This window comes from Pantherophis guttatus, chromosome 11 (genome assembly GCF_059756535.1).
Source record: "Pantherophis guttatus breed Tessera chromosome 11, ASM5975653v1, whole genome shotgun sequence".
Taxonomy (NCBI): domain Eukaryota; kingdom Metazoa; phylum Chordata; class Lepidosauria; order Squamata; family Colubridae; genus Pantherophis; species Pantherophis guttatus.
The window spans coordinates 9,332,964-9,353,745 of record NC_142073.1 but is presented as its reverse complement, the minus strand read 5'-3'; the positions used below and the strand labels follow the sequence as shown (position 1 = coordinate 9,353,745).

Here is a 20,782-nt window from a genome sequence, read left to right as displayed (position 1 = left end):
GCATGAATGAAAGCACCATGGTTAAAACAAGCCATGATTTAGCAAACCCAACCAATTGCACTGAAATGATCATGTTACATATAAATTTGTGATGTTTTGTTTCTTTTTAAAGTACCTCATTCAATGGCTCCTTTTTTTTTTTTAATTCACTGGTGAATCCAGCCTGAATACTTATTCTGGACTATCTGAATAGGTGTTTTGGGGGAGAAGGGTGTTGACTTTATTCATCAAATAATTTTGATCAGTTGTTATATTGAACATATCTGAAACTAGAAACTAACTTTTTTAAAAGGACTGCTTTTTCCTTAAATTTCCTCAGGAGTTTTATAGATACTTTATTTCAGAAGTGTTCTTGTTTTAATTTCAAGTCAGTAGCATAACAACGGATGGGAAACAGCATAATCATAACAAGAATAGGCTTTTAAAGCAAACCTCCATTACAGAAATATTAACTGAAGTGCAAAATGCCTCTTTAAAAAAAAAAACAATAGACTGAAAGGAAAAAAATAAATAAAGAAAAGGTAGCATCCTGCATTACATTTGAGTGTTTCATTTGAAAATCTCTTGCCATTATTTCATTATATATCAGAGAGGGATATGGTGATCAGTTGTGCTTATCTGTGATTTTTGTAAGAGACTGCACACAAATAGATGTGCAACAATGCTTTATATGTGGTATTATAGCAAGGAGGTACTTCATATCATCTACTTGGCTAACTAGGCATTGCTGTTCTGTAACTAATAAAGGGAAAAGCTATACTACTTATAATAAAAAGCAAATGTTGGGGCAGATGAAAAGATTGAAAGCTGGGTATCTATGGCATTTTCAAGGAATCATTTTGGAAGTACACTTTTATCTCAATAAATGCTTTTGTGGTCTTTCCATCTTTTGGAAAAACCAGCAATGCCTGAAAAACTGTGATTAGCAGTTAACCCCGATTTGACAAATGGGATAGCTGAAGGTATGGAAGGCATGGGATAGAAAGACATCCAGAAGGGGAGGAATGAGGAGGTTGCAAGTAGAAAGATGCTATTTGCAACTATGATGAGAAACAGAACAAGGATGTAGAAAAGACAACATATGAATTCTATATATTTGACTTTATAAAGGATTTTGAAAGATTTTTTGCTTTGGAAAAAAAGTTCATATATCCATATGTTAGTTATAAGCCCAAAACGTATACAAATAAGCCTTTTTTTAAGACACTGATATTATTAATTAATTTTTTAAAGACACTGATATTATTAATGGTTGACACAGTGTTTTTAGGTTGAAAAAGAGATCCAAGTGAGTTTCTTATGCTTTTAACCAAGGACCCACAAAACTAGATGCAAAAATGACAACATGTGTTGGCATCTTCACCAGGTAAACATAAAATATTCCACATGCTAAATGAGAACATGTTGGCCATCTCTTGGTCATCCAATAATTAAGGGTATCCTCATTGAAGTTACACACTGGATGCTCAGGACAACATTTTCCAATTAGGACAAATCATGATGTCATCATTAGACTCTAACAGATAACCCCACACATCCTCATCACTTTGCTAAGGAATTTACAACACAGATTTACTCAAGGAATAATGGATCAATCAATAGGGCAGACAAGAGAATAATAGCATAACAGAGTTGGAAGGGACCTTGAAGTCTTCTAATCCAAACCCCTATTCAAACAGGAGACTATACACTTCTGGACAAATGATTGTCCAATCTCTTCTTTAAAACTTCCAGTGATGGAGCATCCACATTTTCTGAAGGCAAGCTGTTCCACTGATTAATTGTCCTAACTGTCAGGAAATTTCTCCTTAGTTCTAGGTTCCTTTGTCTCCTTGATTAGTTTCCAACCATTGCTTCTTGTCCTGCTTTCTGGTGCTTTGGAAAATAGGTTGATAACACTAACTTTTCAATCTAGAGTTGGTCACATACTTAAAAACTTTGTTTTCCAAATATTTAGCAGAATCTCCCACAGAACTCATTCAAATCAATCATTCATATCTATTAATTCTTTAGGGGGAATGTCTTAATCTAGCAGATCATTGACTGAAAGCCCAAAAACTGTTATCAGGAACTGAACAGACTCACACCTCTTTCTTTTATATGGTGGTAGCATCAAAAGTCTGGACTGCCTTCTTCCTGCTGTTTGTGGAAACTATTTTTGAGGAAGGATGGGCTATCTCACGATTTGAGTCTCAATTTAAAAGATGCTGTTTTCTAAAAACACAATTATGTTCTAAAACCACTTCTAACCATTATAAAGAAAATTTCATGGATGCATCCAGACAGTCCCCGGAGTCCATTTTGATTCAAGACTCAAGGGAACCTTTTATTATATAATTTGTTCATTTACGACTGAACTTGGGACAAAGAAAAGAGAGAACTACCACATGAGGAAGACTATAAATAACTCTCAATCATGTTTTGTGGTTGGTGATTGGGAAGAAAAGCAATTTAGGTTAAATCAAAGTACAGAAAAGGGAGTCTAATATTTCCAGTCAGATGAGCAAGAATGTGCTATACATTACAGGAGGCCTCTCTGAAATAATTTGGCTATCATTTCATTTCCCCAAAGTCATCCCCTGGCCAGCTAACAAACTAACTAACTCTCAAAGAGAAAAAGAAACAAGAATGTAGAGGAGACATTTATGAATCAGCTGGGCAGGGAATTTTGGAAAACATTGTGGTAGCTACGCCATTCCAGAGAAAAATCCTATATGCATATAGAAAATTCCTAGATGTCACTAAAAACATAACCTCTATTTCATCCTCTAAAAATCACAAAATTCTTCCACCTAATCCTCAATGAAATAATACATTACTAGTCCCACTATGGAAGCTACAACTATTCTGGGTTATCTCTAGTTTAAACAGTTTAAAGATCTTGAAACCAGCTGAGGATTTTATATCTAAATGTTGTCATGTGATTATGATCAATAGCACTCCACAAGAAAATCCTGAGACTTTCAACATATACCTGTTTCTGAAAATAGAGACTTATTGGCAGAACAGATCTTAAAAATATGGGCATAGTTAATCGATACGAACTTGGAAGTCTTTCAAAATTATACCAAAGAATCCTCAGAGATCTGAAACTATCATTTGTATTTTGAAATTTGCATTGAAGAAGCTAATCAAGTATATAACCCATAAATAAGGCTAAATAAAAACAATATTTCAATTCCGGATACTTGATTCACTGTAAATTATAGGGAAACACTGTTTCCCCCCGCTTTTTAATGGATGCTTTAATAAGACAAAGCAGTACAACCAGCATATTTTCTTTTTTTATATCAAATAATTTGCTTAGCATGCCAAAAGATTCACTTAGCAAATTGTAATCCGCAATGACATTGCCATCGAGGCACAAGATGCATTCAAATGTTTGTGTGTGTGTGTATGCATGTGTATATATGTATATATGCATGCATGCACTGTCATGTATGCAAAGAATTGTGAATTTCATTAAATATATTAACAGGAGGGGAAAAAATTCCGCTTTGAAAAACAGTAATCCCGTCTTTCAACAAAAATCTTATAGGAAGCTATGAATTTGGTAGATCTGAATAGGCTGTTGGTACATGTTTTACTAAGGTAATATAATGGCACACTATTATTAGATCACATTAATCATTACGATGCCAAAGGCAGTGACAGCCTCACTGAAAAGGATTGAAAGGGCTGGTAATGGATATAAATTACCCATTGTGTGATAAAAGGATTTTTACTAAGAAGGTAAGAATAAAACAGCAAATTTCTAATATAACTCTTGTGGAGGAAAAAAAAATCTAAATAAAAGTAATCCTCTATTGGTAATATCCACAAAAATCAAAAACTAAGCACTTCCTAAAACAAGATAAAGTCACGTTTAAAAAAAGAAAGAAAGAAAAAGAAGAGTGTGGTATGAAATTAATTTCTTAGCCTCTAATATTGCTATCAGTTTAAATGGTTTATGGGATGACCTCTAAGGAATATGGTCAAAAGGAAAGGTAGGTTCTGCTAATTAGAAGTAAAGATGGTTTTATAGAGATTTGTTAAAGCCCCTTAGCAGAATCAAATGTGGATTACCGGAACCCCAAAATTATACAATGTTTTATGAGATCTGGTTCAATTACCTCATTGTCTCGCCACGGGAAAGCTACAGTTCCGTATCCTTGACACCAAAAAAGTCTAGGCAGATTTTATTTGAATTTTTGTTTTAAACTACTGTTATTGTGGAAAGGGAATCTGTCCAAATCAGAAAACCACCTTGGAAATATATTATAAATCAGCAGCCTTAAAATAAAGGTAAAGGCTCCCCTCGCACATATGTGCTAGTCGTTCCCAACTCTAGGGAGTGGTGCTCATCTCTGTTTAAAAGCCGAAGAGCAAAGCGCTGTCCGAAAATGTCTCCGTGATCATGTGGCCGGCATGACTAAATGCCAAAGGCGCACGGAATGATGTTACCTTCCCACCAAAGGTGGTCCCTATTTTTCTACTTGCATTTTTTACATACTTTTGAACTGCTAGGTTGGCAGAAGCTGAGAAAAGTAACAGGAGCTTGCCCCGTTATGTGGCACTAGGGATTCGAACCGCTGAACTGCCAACCTTTCGATCGACAAGCTTAGCGCCTTACCCACTGAGCCAACATGTCCCCACCTCAGCACACTTGCTTGCATGTAATTTAGATAATGGACCATAAACCCAACTTAGGCTCCATTTTACCTTCTTTTCCATGATCAGAGTACAGCGCAAATCCTAAAATATAAACTTAAACTGAAGTTCTGTTGATTTCATTGGCATTTCTTCCTGGCTAAACTGGAGATTTGTAGTCTGAATCCGAGTGGGGAAAGGTGGGATCAAGACAACTCAGAAGTTCAAAGGTTATGAGATGAGCAGGAAGAGGAGAGGAAGAACAATAGATTGATTTGTTGAAGATCATCCTGATCCTCTGTTAAACAGATGCTTGGGTCTTTGTTACCACCTATTCCATCCAACATTAGCCTGTCCTATTAAAGCATCCAGGGAGAAATTATCCCCCCATTTTCAAAACATGAGATAGATTTTGAGCAATCCCTGATAGAGTTAAGTTGTGTCTCCCATTGTTGGTTCTCAGGAAAATATTAGAATAGTTTAAAAAGACCAAATATTTTGGAAAGAATCCTTTTAAAGCTTATGGATAAGACCTCCCCCCCCCTCCACATGTTCTATTCTTTTTAATCCTTATTTTATTTCTCTCTTATTTATGTTGTTTTTGATGGCCCTGGATTAGGGTTGATGCTGTACTTGCAGTCATGGCTGGTTTTAATCAGACCCTAGGTACTTTAACGTGTTTTATAATCTATGTTAGCTGCCAAGAGTTGTTTGATTGCGGCGGGGTAGAAATATGATAGAGAAATAGATACATAAATAAGTGAATAAATATTCAGGAGGACAAGGCGTTGTAATTGTTCTCAGTAATTAATTTGTGCATACCTGCCTATGTTTTAAAATTAATAAGAATTTTGGAATTATATTTAGCTCAGTTACTGATGTGGGGTTACGAATTTCCTTTGGCACGTGCCTTTCATTGTTCTTAGCAAGGAGCCCTTTTTGAGTTTGGGGAAATACAAATAGGACAGTGGTGAAATCCAATTTTTTTTACTACCGGTTCTGTTGGCGTGGCTCAGTGGGCATGGCAGGGGAAGGATACTGCAAAATCCCCATTCCTACCCCACTCTTGGGGGAAGGATATTGTAAAATCTCCATTCCCTCCACCACTCCAGGGGAAGGATACTGCAAAATCCCCATTCCCTCCTCACTCTGGGGTGAGCCAGAGGTGGTATTTGTTGGTTCTCCGAACTGCTCAAAATCTCTGCTACAGGTTCTCCAGAACCTGCTGGATTTCACCCTTGAAATAGGAGTGAGGAGCAGATCCTAGTCTGGATGGCTGGGATTGGCTCCACCTGCTTCTGTTATTCCTGGATAAGATAAAGTTTTCTTCAAGTTGTGGTGGGTATAGAGGATGGCTTTGAGGGACAGAAGAAAGAGCAACCAACCAAGAAAAATGTTCAGATAAGTGAGACTTGAGCCCGTGCCAAGGAAGTGGTTCACAAAGAAAGCCTTATCTGCACTAATTTTCATGAAGGTAATGAGATCTGAACCACAACTACATCAACTCCAACTCCTAGACAAATATATTCAGATTGCTAATCTCCTCCTTATTTATATCAAGTCTAAGTGTACACCGATTAGATAGTACACGCTAATATTAACATAACCAGTACGTAAATATATACAGTATTAGTCTTACGTTGAAGATGAACCAACAATACATTTTCACACCACAATTTGGCAGGTAAGTTACTATTGCTGCCTTTTGCCACCAAAATCCAGCTAATTCAGTTACAGCTCAAGTTTGTTCTGAGCTTTACCCTGAATTGCAGTGGAAAATGGATGCATTGTGGGAAACAACCCACTCGAAGTCTGTTCAGCCTTAGCAAAGCACAGCTCACCAGCAATTCAGGAAACTGAAGAACTGAAGAAGGATTCTTACACCTAGAGAGGAAGAATCAGGCAGGGTTCACTCAGAATCAGATTCAAGGAGGGTCGAGACCACCAGACTGTAATGGGTAAGAGGTAGAAGGAATTGCCTTGAGGAACAAGAGGAATTGTCACAACCAAGATAATGGTCAGTGTGGAAATCCAAGTAAGTGTCTCAGATAATATCCTCCTTAGTTCTCCTAAACATAAAGGGAGTCAGGAGGAACTCAACATGAGTCTAGGACAACGTGCCTTGGCCAACTCACCCTGGCCAATTTGTCCTGGTCATCTCATCCCTCTTGACTCACCACGGTCAGCTCACCACTGGACAACTTGCCCAGCACAATTCATCGCAGGAGAACTCAAGAAGGAGATAAGTGAATTGCAGGGGGCCTCATCTTGCTTTAGATTTAAACCTTCTCAAATTAGAAGATCTCAAGGCTGGAGTGAGCTCTCTTGAGTTACCTTGGATTGTATTGTCCTGCAGCAACTTGTCCCGTGGCAAGTTGGCTATAGGGAGTTGTCCCATTCCGCACGTTTCTGTTAAGATAGCCTTATAATAAATGGAGTACTGGCATGCATAACTTTGGTTTCCTAGTTTGCAGGGCTGACAGACACTCAGAATCAACAAGAGCCAAACACGGATACTTGTGCTGCACAATTGATTTCCCATTTCTAAAGATGGTCCTACCTTCTACTGGAATTCCAGATTAAGTTCCCAAATCCCTGAATCCCTTATTTAACCTGAAGGGTTGGGGAGTCCCAACTTCAGAATGAAACTTTCTTCATCCAAATATTTGTACTCCCAACATACTTCAAATGGAAGACCATGTCACTTGTGCACATCAACTGCTTTGAAGCTTTAGCTAGCTTGGATTTACTATCTATTATACTGGTAGACCAGGAATTGCATGTACGTCAACTCTTAAAGGTTGGGTCTTACCAACCTCCTCTTTATGGGGAGGTGTCAAAATGAATTGGAAAGGAACTGGCCATCCTATTGGCCTGCTATCCATTGCTAAAATAGCATGCTGATTTCAACAGCGGAAATTGCATCTTTAAGGCTGAAGAAAAATTCAGCTACAAGTTTGCTTGGTATTTCAATATACACTAGGAAAGCCACTGTAGGAGATGACCAGGTTGAACCTATGGAAGGGGGTCAAAGATATCATAAATCATGAGTCACTGTGTGCCCGCAAGAGATCTAAATCTACCCCACCCTGAATGCCTTTCTTATCTCCCACTCATTTCCCTTGACTATTAGTTGGTCAGATTCTTGTAGAGAGCTTAAGCTTGCAATAAATCTTTATACTCATTTGACCTGCCTGAATCTCCTGATTTCCCCAGTGCTTGACAATCACTATTGGATTGTTTATCAGGCAGCAACATATCTTGATCTGACCTTAAGTCAATGGCAAATGAGGGTCTGTCAGGAAAATGGAAGATTTTAATGTTTCTACACCATCCCAAGTCACTGTTCTGGGATGGGAGGCTCTGTCAATCATACACTGTAAATCAATCCTAATTCTGTACCAATCAGGAAATCTGCAACAAAAGACTCAGCAACTTACTAATAATAGATCATTAAAAAAAATACCATACACATACCTTGGAAAAATAAATGTGGCCAATGCAAGCTACAGCTATATTTGGAGAAATCATTTGAGAATATTGTCAGCTGTGACATGACAATTTTCAATTAGCAGAGTGCGGGCACCAGCTTCTCCCGTCACAAAAAGCCAAATCGGCACTGGTCATAAAGGACGTTTACTAAAAAAGAACCACTTTTCCCAAAGGAGAAAGAATCAAAGCAGAGTTGGAATTTTGAAAAGATGCAGCGCGATTTGTTCAAGTACAAACAGTGAAATAAAAATTTCTGTCCATATACATATCATGAAAAGAATAAACACTTTCTTTCTTTATATACACATTGTAAAAAAAGGATGAAGGTATTAACTTGAAGACACTCATACATAAAACAGAAATGTCTTTTAAAGGATGACAGAACAATTCTTACCAGGTTGATCCAACATCAACAATTTTTTTTTCTCCCCTGGCTGTGGGAGTCTTCTCGGAGATGAGGGATTAGTACAGAAGGTCAGGAATTGCAAAAACAATACCTGTGAGAAATTTAAAATGCAAAGCCATTGTGTAAATCAAAATCAATTCTCCCTGAAAGACACTATACTACAGTTAGCATATATTTTAGTTACCCTTCCATATTGAGAAGGGAGAGAGAGAGAGAGAGAATTATGAATGGAAGCAGCCTAGATTTGGGGGTGGCAGGGGGAATCTGATATTTGGGAAAGTAATCTTTTTAGAAAGGGAATTCTTCTCTGATCTGTTAATTGCCTAGGGGTCTGAAATGTACTTCCATACTGTGCCAAAATAAAGGAGGAAAAAATTTAAGATCATTTTCCCAATTTAGGAGAAAGTCTTTACGGCTTAACAGATGCCGATATTCTGGTCTTCTTAGACTAAAGAAAAAACAATTTTAAAAGTTCTCGTATACAAATAAGTTCTATTATATAAATAAGCAGTCTCTCCCAGATGGTGGCAAACTCATAAATTCCATTTGGAGGAGACCGTAACGCCAGCAATTAAAACCAAAATAAAGGCCTTCTTCTAACAAATTTAAGATTATTTCATTAAATAGGAGGAATTAACCAAACTCCCAATACGGTTAGATCCGTGCCTCAAACATACTTTTGGAATGTTTTTTTTTTTTAATAGAATATAGTAATATCGAGAAAATTGAAAGGCATCAAAGTAATGGACCATCCTTATTTTTATGGGACTATGGGCAGACTGTTTAAGATGTAAAACTCCAGAAAGTTAGAAGAAACTTGTGATTGAAAGTTTATTTCCTATGTTGAAGGAAAGCATGAAATAAGAACAATTAATTACTGGAGTGTTTACATACCAAGTTACCTTATGTTTGCGGATTTAAAAAGATGCATCGCTATATTCAGTGCATTGCAGTGGCGAAATGTCAAATTTGTTACTACCGGTTCTGTGGGCGTGGCTTGGTGGGGCGTGGCTTGTGACTGGGTGGGCATGGCCAACTTTTAAAAAAAAAAACTTTTAAAAGCATTTTTTCTACAACCTCTTCGGCTGACGAAGAGGTTGTAGAAAAAACTGTTTTTAAAAGGCTCTGACGATCAGGCAACTCAGCTGGGATCGTCAGAGCCTTTTAAAAGCATTTTTTCTACAACCTCTTTGGCTGACAAAGAGGTTGTAGAAAAAATGCTTTTAAAAGCCTCTGACAATCCCAGCTGAGCCGTGCGATCATCAGAGGCTTTTTTTTTTTTTTACTTTTAAAAGCATTTGTAGAAAAAAATGCTTTTAAAAGTAAAAAAAAAAGCCTCTGATGATCGCATGGCTCAGCTGGGCATGGGGGGGGGGCAGGGATTTCTGCTATCAATTCTCCGAACCACCTGCCGCCATTGCTACCGGATCGGGTGATCCGGTCCAAACCGGGAGCATTTCACCCCTGGTACATTGCAATAAATCAGGTATAGATAATCCTCAATTTACAACTATTTGTTTAGTGACTGCAGTTACAACAGCACTGAAAAAAGAGACTAAGGATCGGTTTTCACCCTTATGACTGTTGCAGCCATCTCCATGGTCACGTGATCAAAATTTGGGCACTTGGCAACTGGCGTGTATTTATGACAGTTGCATTATCCCAGGTTCATATGATCATCATTTGTAAACTTCCCAGCTGGATTCTGACAGCAAAGTCAATAGGGAATTGTTAAGATTCGCTTAACAACTGCTAATTGACTGAACAACTGCAATGAGTTGCTTAACAACGGAGGCATAAAAAGGTCACAAAATGGTGCACAACGGACTTAACAGCTATCTTGCTGAGCAATGGAAATTTATGGCTCCATTGTGGTCATAAGTCAAGGACTACTTGTAATAGCTTGCCAAAACTGAATTTACTTATCCGTTTTGGATATCTGTAGAGGGTTTAGAGGTGCCATTTTTTAAAAGGTAGGTGAGGCATGGATGACAAGACAGATAGTAGAGTAGAGTAGAGTAGAGTAGAGTAGAGTAGAGTAGGTAGAGTAGTAGAAGAATGGAGTAGTAGAATAATAGGATAGGGTAGGGTAGGGTAGGGTAGGGTAGGGTAGGGTAGGGTAGGGTAGGGTAGGGTAGAATAGAATAGAATAGAATAGAATAGAATAGAATAGAATAGAATAGAATAGAATAGAATAGAATAGAATAGAATAGAATAGAATTCTTTATTGACCAAGTGTGATTAGACACACAAGGAATTTGTTTCTTGAGCATAAACTCTCAGTGTACATACAACAATAGATAGATTGTCTCTAAGGAATATTACATCCCTTACAGAGCCGTGATGGTGAACCTATGGCACACGTGCCAGAGGTGGCATGCAGTGCCCTCTTTGTGGGCACGCGAGCCGTCGCCCCAGTTCAGCTCCGGCACACATGCATGCATGCCTCCTGCCAGCCAGTGGGTCTTCGGGTCTCTGCCATGCATGCACAGGGGGTAGGGGTGCATGTGGGGGATGCATGCGCATGCACAGGGGGCAGGGAGGTGCACACACATGCACAAGGGCGGGGCGTATGTGAGGGACGCATGTGCAGGGTGCATGCATGCATTGCATTTTGGGGATTCAGGGGCACACACGCTTTGGGCACTCGGTCCGGAAAAGGTTAATCATCACTGCTATAGAGTATTATACAAGCATTATCAATCCTCCTTACATTCCACAAACAAGTAAATTGATGTCATGAGAAGTCTAATCAAATGTTATGGGCTGCATTTTTTTCCACAGTTTTCTTTAATCTGTGCATCATTGGTTCTCTACCACAGGGCTAGGCCTGGGGTGAGCTACAAATATTGTTAAACCAATAAACAAATTTATAGACACACTCCCAAGATTCCCAAATGAACTCTAAAATAAACTTTTCCTCTCCCTCTCCATTGCTCCATGACAAAAATGATGAATCCTTTGCAAACACGGGGTATCTTTTCTTTTTGTTACCATCAGCTATGATCAATGTGTACATAAAATTAGGCAATTTTTAATACCTAATATGTATCATTACTTACTTATACTAGGCCAAGTTTACATACTGTGCTATAATAGAACATCAAACAATGGTTTTAATGGGGAACACCTACGATTCTTTCATTTAAAAACTGGGAGGAAAGAATGTTGAAATAAAACTATTTTCCTAATATTCTACGTTTTAACCATCATTTAATACATTAATTACAAACGGATTCATTGCTCAGTTTATTGCTTAGTTTGTTTTGTTGTCTTTTATACAATATTTTTTAATGTATTTTTAACTTATTGCTTTAATTGGCTCAATTTTATTGTAAACTGATTAAGATTTTTCTTTAAATGAGAAGTGATATGCATTGTTTTGAATAAATAAATAAATTTAAATAAATTAAATAAAATCTTAATAGGCTGTATAAGTTTGCATATGAAGGCATATTTCAACAAGTTTGGAGGACTGTTTTAATCTTTGCTGTAGAAAGAGTAAAAATCTACCTTCACAAAATAAAATCATAGTTACTCTGTGGCGAGATGGACAATGTAGGAGATGACCAGGCTGAGCCAAAGGAAGGAGTCAAACACATCATCAATCATGAGTCTCTTCATTCCCACAAGAGAGTTAAATTCAGCCCTCCATGAGCCTACCGCCAATTTGCTTTGACCATTAGTAGCTCAGATTCTTGTAGAGAACATGAGCTTGCAATAAATCTTTATACTCATTTGAACTGCCTGGGCCTTCTGATTTCTCTGGCGCTTGACAATTTCCCTGGCGCCAATACATTTGGTAAATAAAAAAGATTGAAAGAAAAGTTTGCAGGTGCTTCAAGATTATTAATAATGGAAATTCATATTCTTTAAAAAAAAATTATCCAAATATCTTTTGGAGTCCAGCTTTTTTAATGTGACAATCATTCAGGGAGAGGAAATTGTTTTGCCAGTGAAATTTAATTGACATTTTCAATAGTATAGAAGAATTCTCTTGGATCTTTGGACCAGTGAATGCAAGACTTTCAAATTTTTTGGAGAGTGCTGGTTTCCAATTCAACGTCATACAAGAAACCCTGCTGCAATTGCGTGGGTGGATACATGTTTCATGTAACATGTGAAATTGCAAAACATGATCTGTGGCTTAATACATTCCTTAACAACCTGGGCAAACTCGGCCACCTGAGGTTTGTTTTACAGCTGTCAGTTTCTTTGTTTTTGGCAGGTGTTTCAAACCAAAAGTGATTCTTTCCAAGCTTAAGTATCTCAGAATTCTGTTTAGCAAGAATTATTGAGAAGAAAGGCATACAGTACTAAACTGTTTCCCATTTAAAACAAATATATCACTGTGTAACTTACAGGAGACGCCGTCCAATTCCCTTTATAGAAACCTTTCTAAAATCTGTCAAGGTGGTCAGTCTTTACGCTGACAATCAAAAGCTGGCAGTAACCGTTTACATAATCATCTCCTAAATCCTGATCAGACTGGAACAACTGCTCAACAGTCATGACCTCTTATCCTGAATCTACAAAGCCATTACTCACCTGGCATTTTTTTCCCTCTCCAATGCTTTGTTGATGAAAGTAAACTGTTGCCTCACACTAACCCTAGACAAGCAGATATTGATTTGTGGCTAGCTTTTGCTGTCTCAAATAAGAGGTTTGGCTTGACTTGGAAGGAAACCAGTCAAATACTATAATGGGAATATCCTTGGAAGCAGGGGTGAAATCCAGCAGGTTCTGACAGGTTCTGGAGACCCGGTAGCAGAAATTTTGAGTACTTCGGAGAACCAGTAGCGGAAATTTTGAGTAGTTCAGAGACCCATTAGTGGAAATTTTGAGTAGTTCAGAGAACTGGTAGCGGAAATTTTGAGTAGTTCGGAGACCCGTTAGCAGAAATTTTGAGTAGTTCGGAGAACTGGTAGCGGAAATTTTGAGCAGTTCAGGGAACCAGTAGCGGAAATTTTGAGTAGTTTGGAGAACCAGCAAATACCACCTCTGGCTGGCCCCAGAGTGGGGTGGAAATGGGGATTTTGCAATATCCTTCCACCAGGAGTGGAGAGGGAATGGGGAATTTGCAGTATCCTTCCCCAGCCATGCCCACAGAACCAGTAGTAAAAAAATTTGGATTTCACCCACTGCTTGGAAGACAGGAAGAGGAGCAACAGTTCCTAGGTAACAGTTGGATAAAAGGCACCTTGACCCACAGAAGGAACAGGTGTGTGGAAAACATCTCAGGAGGGAGTTTCCCTAATTTCTTGGACTATAAAGGCAAGGACCGAAAGATATTTCAAACTTGCAAGATTCTATTAATGTCACATAGAACAGAACATAGAATAACAGAGTTGGAAAGGACTTTGGAGGTCTTCTAGTCCAACCCCTTGCTCATGGTAGTAGATGCTATAATATTTCAGACAAATGGTTGTCCAATCTCTTCTTAAAAACCTCCAGTGATGGAGCACCCATAACGTATCATTCCACTAATTAACTGTTCTCACTGCCAGGAAATTACTTCTTAGCTCTAGGTTGCTTTTCTCCTTGATTAGTTTTCATCCATTACTTCTTGTCCTGCCTTCAGGTGCTTTGGAAGATAGGTTTGATACCGCCTCTTCTTTTTTGGAAGACAGCTCTCCTGTCACCCCTAGTCCTTCTTTTCACCAGACTAGATAGACCCAGTTCCTGCAACCATTCTTTATGTTCTAGCTCCACGATTTCCAGCCCCCTAATCATCTTTCAGTGCATGACTGGAAAGAATGCAGCTCTTCTTTGCACTCTTTCCAGAGTACAAAAAAGTTTTAAAAAAAAAACTACTTCTAGGTGTGCTTCTTGTCTGGATTACCCCACAAGACTGGCAGATACTCATGTCGATACAAACTTCAGATAATTTGGCTCAGTGGTGAAATTCAAATTTACTACCGCTTCTGTGGGCGTGGCTTGGTGGGCATGGCAAGGAAAGGATACTGCAAAATCCCCATTCCCTCTCCGCTCCTGGGGGAGGATATTGCAAAATCCCCATTCCCTCCCCACTCCAGGGGGAAGGATACTGCAAAATCCCCATTCCCTCCCCACTCTGGGGCCAGTCAGAAGTGGTATTTGCTGGTTCTCCGAACTACTCAAAATTTCCGCTACCGGTACTCCAGAACCTGTCAGAACCTGCTGAATAGCACCCCTGATTTGGCTGCTATGAAAGCACAGTAGTCGAACAAACGTCAAGCTTACCTAAATCTATCCCATTAAGTTTTCTATCTTTTCTGCCTGCCTGCATGCCTGAATCTGCATGTCTAATTTTTAAACATAAAATAGTTATATTTGCTCTCTATGAACTGGAGAGGAACCTCGAAGCTCAGGTTCCTGTCAAATAAGCCTATCACTGATTTCCTGGTAACTCTTGTATGGCATTTTGAAACCTGTATCCAAAATTAAGCCTGGGAAGCAGACTTTCTATGGAGTAAATATGTCTTCTTTTTTTTCTTACTTAATTCTCCCCCATCTCCAAAATAAAATTATCAGTAAGTCATTCACAAAGGAAAATGCAGATTTCTCCACACACACACACACACCCAAGTATTGAACGGAATCACTCAATGTGTATTGTTGTCTGTTACGGGGTTACTGTTATTACCCGTGTTTTCCCAAAAATAAGACCCAGTCTTATATTTTTTTGAACCCCGAAATAAGCGCTTGGCCTTATTTTCAGGGAGGTCTTATTATTTTGGGGCGCGTGGAGCAAGATGGGGCTCCTCTTGCCGTCTTACCTGATTTCCAGCTCTGCGTTTAAATATTTTTGGAGAGGGCTTATTTTCAGGGGGCGGAGGCTTATTTTAGCGCTTGCGCTCAAAAGCCCGATTGGGCTTATTATCAGAGGATGTCTTATTTTCAGGGAAACAAGAATAGTTGATCCTGTATCTTCCCCGAGAAATGAAAACTGAAATGGTTGATTTTTCCCATTCAAAAATATGTAGCTCTAGCCTGCACTTTTGCATACCAAGTTAACTTAATTATGCAACATTCTGCCTGACTAAACAGTCAGCTCTGGGCATGTTTACTCATTAGTAATCTTTAGTATAACCAATAGGGTTTATTTCCAATAAAGAGTTGCCTACAGAACTAATTGCTCATATAGCTTTAATGGTATCATTCAAAAACTTTCTTGTCTCGATCAGCATTAACCACAAGACTGATTATATAGCTTTCATTCAGGACCAAGGAACCCTGTTCATAGCATTCCTACTTGCAACCGCTTACAATCACACTGAAGGAAGGAAATGTAAGGTGAACAGATGACCTAATAAAATGTTTCTTTGTGACAGTTATGCTATCAAGCCGATGATTAGTCAAAGGAAATACTGCCTAACAGAAACAGTTTTAGATCAGTAAAAACCAATTCTGAATTCCATCCCAGACCAACCGCCGCAAAGCTTTGGCTCTGTAAGAAGTCCTGCACTGATTTGTTCAGAGAATTTGTGTCATTGATCTTCACATCAATGTGTCACTTAGAATCTTTTTTTTCCAGTTCATGACTCTGACGGAAGCCCTGGGGTTTGAAATCTGAAAGTGATTGATAACTTCCTAAACAAACGGAGGGGAAAACATTTTGCACACTCAACTGAAACCCTAAGTAGCAGAAATAGACATTTAACTTTCTAACCTAATATCATCCTAAAGCTTTTAACGGGAGGTAAAAAGAGAGAGCAAACGATACAACAAGATGGTTAATATTGTAGGGTACCTGAAAATAATGGACGTGGCATTTCAGAGGGAACAAATACTTTGGAAGAGCAACAGACAATAAGAGTTCTCCAGGATGGGCTTAAACTGAAAAATCAATACTTCTTGTATCCTTACAACTCAGATTAGAAGGAATGCAGATGCTTAATTGTTTTCAATATTAGTACCAAATGAAGGAGGAGAGGAGGGAGAGAAGGAGGAAGGAAGGAAGGAAGGAAGGAAGGAAGGAAGGAAGGAAGGAAGGAAGGAAGGAAGGAAGGAAGGAAGGAAGGAAGGGCAAGGAAAGAAGAGGGAAGGAGGGAGGGAGGAAGGAAGGGAAAAATAACTATTTTCCTCCCACTCCCAATACCTTCTTCTTCTTCTAAACATGGGCAAATTGTCCTTTTATTATTTGCCCCACTTTCTGGAATCCGACAGTCAGACACTCATCCCACTTTTAAGCTTATCTTTAAAATTCAAGCTGAAAATCTGATTCCCTTGCTTTGTGCAATAGCAGGTTGATGAAGATTTAGGGACTGCACTGTAAACAGCCAATTTCGAGTTTCCCTGTTATCAGTTGAAGAGGCCCAGCTTCTCATCAGATCACAAGGCTGTTCGAAAGAAAATAAGGGAGTCACTCTTTTGATATACATAAAGAGGTACATTGATTGGATCAGATGGGAAACGGATCCCTCGCTTGCAAGTTTCACAACCTAATCCTGTTCACCTCACTCAATCTTGCTAATAACATAACAACTTTGTGAGAACCATGCTTGGCACTTTGGGTTTTACACACCTCCAAACTGTTTGGCACCAACTTTAACTTAATTTTCTGGGGAGGGGGAGAGAAGGAGTTTGACTCTGCTTTTCCGATTTGGAATTGATTTTAAATGGCTTTGGTGAGCTTTGTGGTAGAAGCAGGACACACAGCTGCCTACTTTGATAAGGCCAAAATAAAAATTTTTAAAAACGCCTAGTAAATACCTTGTACAAAACAAGTAGAAGTGACTTTTAATATATATATATATATATATATATATATATATATATATATATATATATATATATATATATTGCTTAGCACCAAGATTCTCCACTAAATCTTCTCACTAAGAAGATCATCGTCATCTTCTTAGATCAGGAGTGTCAAACTTGATTTCATTGAGGGCCGCATCAGGGTTGTGTTTGACCTTGGGGGTGGGGAGCCGGTGGGGGTGGGGGTGGGGGGCAGGGTAGGGGTGGCCAGCTCAACATCACTCTTGTTGGGGGCACCTGTGGTGGCCCAAGCACTCTGCCAGTGAAAACGGACTCCCGAGCTCCGTTTTCGGCTGCGACGGCCTCCTGCAACCCTCTGCCAGAGAAAACGGAGCTCAGGAGGGCCACCCGCAGCCAAAAAGCTCCGTTTTCACTGGCAGAGGCACCACAGCCAGTGTTTCTAAGGTGGTCCAGCAGGCCAGTTCTAAGCACCCATGGACCAGATCTGGGCCCTGGGCCTTGAGTTTGATACCCCTGTCTTAGATCATCAGTGAACATCAATGATGTTACCTAGTTTGGGTAATAAAACATCTGTAAGAAAACAACCAAACTCAAAAGAGCACCAAGGACCCTTCATTTCAACCCTGAACTACAAATATTCTCTTCTCCCTTAGTTCTCACATCTTTTGCCACTACTCTACTCATCGGAGTATCACAGTACCTACCGATACCAGTCCAACTACAGAAGTGCAACAATAGATAGTTCTTCAAATGATCAATGTGTTTGATAATCATTCTATGACAACACAATACAATGCACTGTTAACATAAAACAAGAGAAAATTATAACTTGGGAAGCTATTAGGCAATGGGGACAAATCTAAAAGCCCCTTCCTGTTTTTTGCTGTTTTGTGTTGTTGTTTCCGTTGAGTGCCAATAATGTCTCCCTATAGCATAAGTGCCACTAAGTTGAAAATGTGTGTGCTTTTGGTCTGCTTATCAAGGAACCAAATTATGGTGACTCCCTTGCAACTGTACACTCAGCTGAAAGTACTGGTTCTCACCTGTAATATGTGAAACCATTCTCAGCTGCACAGACCACATAATTGCAGACGAGTTGAGAAAGGAAGCAAACGAGCATATTATGGGGAATGGAAAACATTAACACATGACAAGAGTTCTAAGGATATAATTAGGTCTTATTACTTTTTAAGAGGCCATGCAATAGCTCCCTTTTATATTTCTATTGATCACCTGAAGGACATTTGAAACGCCTGTCATATCATCTTCCAACTTTAACAGCAGACTGTAGCAGCAGCACTTAGCAATAGCAATAGCGCTTAGACTTATATACCGCTTCACAGTGCTTTTATAGTCCTCTCTAAGCGGTTGACAGAGTCGGCATATTGCCCCCAACAATCTGGGTCCTCATTTGACCGACATCGGAAGGATGGAAGGCTGAGTCAACCTTGAGCCTGGTGAGATTCGAACTGCAAAAATGCAGTCAGCAGAAGTAGCCTGCAGTACTGCATTCTAACCACTGCGCCACCAGAGCTCATAGTGTTTCACAGTGCTTTACAGCCCTCTCTAAGCGGTTTTACAGAGTCAGCATATTTCTCCCAAAATTTGGGTCCTCGTTTTACCAACCTTGGAAGCATGAAAGGCTTGATCGAACTCCAGGCTGTGGGCAGAGTTTGCCTGCAATACTGCATTCTAACCACTGTGCCAACATGGGTCTTAATATGCTGCTGGAATTGAAGAGATCAGGAGTATGATCAGATTTAGTGAGGAAGTCGATCCCCAGAAGGAAAGGATGCATACCAGAAGAGTAAGAGTAAGAGTTACATATCATGTGACAGAGAAAGAGAATGAAGATGAAACCTCCCTAAGAGTTCACAATGTATATGGTAAATATAGATAGTAGAGTCCTCAGTCTGGCAAGATTGGATCTATAGATGCAAAGCAATAAAGGTTCAAAGAAAGGCAACCCAGAAATAGATTATTTAATTGATTCTTATTTTATATTATCTACTAAATGCTCTAGAGTTACAAGACTTCAATTCTTAATAGAGTCAAAGGTGGAACCTCAAAACAAAAGGCAATACAAGCCAGAAATATTGACAGAGGCAGAAACAAAGGTGGCCAGAATACGGATAGAATGAGACGGAGACACAATGGAAAGGAAGCAAATGGTACGTAAAATATCTCTTAGGATCCTCAAGACCATTAGAATACCATCTATTTGACAAGAGTATTGAAAATGAAAAGCATTGAATCATGGAGGTTTATTTGGACATACTTATCTTTCTCCAGAAACCTATTTATCTAGAATTAGGGCAACCACATTTTCACCTTAAATACCTCTTTTGTACATACATATGCCACATCGTCATATGACTATTACACATCCCATGAACTGCAAAAATAACAAAGACAGGTTTTCAATGAAATTGCCATGATCTAATAATTTATTAGAGGGAGGCGGTGGCTCAGTGGCTAAGGTGCTGAGCTTGTCAATCAAAAGGTCGGCAGTTCGGCGGTTCGAATCCCTAGTGCCATGTAACGGGGTGAGCTCCCGTTACTTGTCCCAGCTTCTGCCAATCTAGCAGTTCGAAAGCATGTAAAAAAAAATGCAAGTAGAAAAATAGGGACCACCTTTGGTGGGAAGGTAACAGCGCTCTGTGCGCCTTTGGCGTTGAGTCATGCCGGCCACATGATCACGGAGACGTCTTCGGACAGCGCTGGCTCTTCGGCTTTGAAATGGAGATGAGCACCGCGCCCTAGAGTCAGGAACGACTAGCATATATGTGCGAGGGGAACCTTTACCTTTACCTTTAATAATTTATTAGAATACCTGCAGTTTTCTTGAGACCAGCAAGAAAGCAATTTTCTAGAATGTTTTCAATCCCTAGTTTAGCTTTACTCCCAAATCCCAATCAGATTTGGTCCTGCTTACCTTCTGAGTCCAGGCAAGTCCAAATGGATGCTGTCCGTTGCGGAGAACGGCAGAGCCAAAAAGCAAAGCCATTGTCATTGTGTACCTGAATTTTAGAAAAGTTCATTTTTAACTGGCAAACTACCCACTAGTGATGTGTCATCATGCCCTGCCAAGAAGAAATAAATAGTCAAATGTTCTTGGTGTTATTCATGGGCCTGCATTCAGCCACAGATAATCAGTAAACCTGCTTGTTTTGTGTTCCATCTTGATTCTGATTGGGGAGGCATTTTTGGAAGTTCCTCATCTTATCTCAGTTTATGACCTCACCTCATCTGGTTCACCTTGAGAGAGGAAGAAGACAAGGGGAAAAAGATAGCAGAAAGAAGAAACAAGCAGCACAAGGAGAAAAGACAGCAATAAATGGTTGCATAGATAAAGAATGAAAATGTTATATTTCATAAAAATTAAAGTCAGTGGAGCAGTTAGGTAACTTTAGATTCTGAAACAAATTATCTTGGAGGGTCTTTCCATAAGAAGATAACTATCATTAATTAGTCTCATGATAATAAGGTAAAAGCAGTTTGCTATGGTTCAAAGCTAATTTTACCCCAAAATTTTGATGAAGGGGGGAA

At 39.2% G+C, this 20,782-nt stretch overlaps 1 protein-coding gene across 21 annotated transcripts in view; it reads right to left on the bottom strand.

Annotated features, from left to right (window-relative positions):
* The window catches only part of ZNF536 (zinc finger protein 536), a 444,743-nt gene that overhangs the window by 347,456 nt on the left and 76,505 nt on the right, over window positions 1-20,782 (bottom strand). For 8 of the 21 annotated variants that reach the window (XM_087877032.1, XM_060681611.2, XM_087877026.1 and 5 more), the window contains exon 2: window positions 8,516-8,618. The exons of the other annotated variants lie outside the window; for them this stretch is intronic. The gene's annotated coding sequence lies outside the window, so the exon portion shown is untranslated. The remainder of the gene's footprint in view (window positions 1-8,515; window positions 8,619-20,782) is intronic. 21 annotated transcript variants of the gene reach the window in all.